Source organism: Lissotriton vulgaris, unplaced genomic scaffold (assembly GCF_964263255.1).
Source record: "Lissotriton vulgaris unplaced genomic scaffold, aLisVul1.2 SCAFFOLD_1261, whole genome shotgun sequence".
NCBI classification, from domain to species: domain Eukaryota; kingdom Metazoa; phylum Chordata; class Amphibia; order Caudata; family Salamandridae; genus Lissotriton; species Lissotriton vulgaris.
This window is the reverse complement of record NW_028242190.1, coordinates 505,070-506,593: the sequence shown is the minus strand read 5'-3', so window position 1 is coordinate 506,593 and position 1,524 is coordinate 505,070. Positions and strand designations below refer to the sequence as shown.

General features: G+C 41.9%; 1 pseudogene; it reads left to right on the top strand.

Annotated features, from left to right (window-relative positions):
• The first annotated feature begins 868 nt into the window (after window positions 1–868).
• On the top strand, window positions 869–1,222 carry LOC147669020 (histone H2B type 1-H-like; annotated as a pseudogene).
• Window positions 1,223–1,524: the final 302 nt, after the last annotated feature.

The following is a 1,524-nucleotide window of genomic DNA, read 5'->3' as shown; positions in this document are numbered from 1 at the left end:
AGATGCACTGTAGCACTGGTTAGCAGTGGTAAAGAGCCCAGAATTCTAAAGTCAGTAGAAATGAAGTTTGAAAAGCAGGAGATCAGAAGACAAAAAGTCAAGGCAAACTTCGCCAAGGATGCAGGGTCTAACAGTAGTCAAAAAGTGAAGTGCAAGGGAACGCTCAAGCAATATTTATCACTCACTCACTCTCTCACAGTATGCAGTATGCCCATCAGAAGCTGTGAGTCATCACCATATGGCGTTATTAGCGTTATGTCTTGGAATATGATGACCACAACAAGTTAAGGAGGGCCACTTTATGGACTGCATCATTTGTAGAACACCCTAATGGGCTGCATCATTAAATAAAGTGAGCCCCAGGAGCGCTATGGTAACATTCAGGGCTGGATCACAAAACATTTCTGGCTGGAACTATTGAGGTAGTTCTTGCTCTAAGTACCATTTACCACCATATTTTGAAATATTCTGTAGCTGGTAATGTGTGACAGGAACGCTTTTGCACATTTGCTGAATGGCATTTTGTTGTGCTGGTGATACGTACTGTTATTTTTTGTGTTTCTGTCTTTTTGTGCTGCATTGTTGCAATGTAATTTGTACTGCACGTTTTATGCTGCCTTCTGTTTTGACTGTTTTTGGTGTGAGACATGTTATTTTTTAATTGTGGGGTTAAGTAGCTCTGAGTATTATGTTGCCTTATGTTTAGTTATTTAATTTAGTTACATGGGTATATTGCCAGCCAAAGCCTGCATATGCCTTCAAAGTTTCTGGGAGAAGGGTCTTTCTCTGCTCTTACAGAGAGTAGGTAGTGTGGTCTCATTGAAGAACTACCTGAGTGGATTCCCTGGTAACTGAAGGTGCTTTAGTAATGACTTTCGACTCTTGGAAAAAGAAACTGAAGGCTCAAGGAGACAAGAATGGGATTGAGAGGAAGGGGAAGAGTAGGGAGACCTACTCTTTGTACATTTATAAAGTGTTAAAGCAGGTTCACCCAGACATTGGAATCTCCTCCAAGGCAATGCGTATCATGAATTCCTTTGTGAATTATGTCTTCGAGCGCATTGCGGGGGAGGCAGCCCGACTCACCCAGTACAACAAGAGGTCCACCATCACCAGTCAAGAGGTGCAGACTGCAGTGCGCTTGATGCTGCAGGGGGAGCTGGCCAAGCATGCAATCTCAGAGGGCACCAAGGCGGTCACCACGTAAACCAGCAGCAAATGAGGATGTCTAAGAAGACCAAATACTGCTTCTGGGATCAACAGTAATTGTATTTGGAGAGAACTTTGAGGGAATAACGTTTTCAAAAATGCAAAATAAATGAATAATGAAATAAAAAATGTTTCTGAGAGAAGCACTATTTACAACTTTCTGGTTAAATAGAGGTGTTCCAGCTCTTCAACTTCTTGAGATACCAGTCGGTCAAAACCGTGGCCCCTGCCAGTGCTTATTGTATGTGATATAGTCCGCATACTCTGCTAAAGTTTAAGAGGTATTGATATATAACTAACACAAAGTAAATGGAA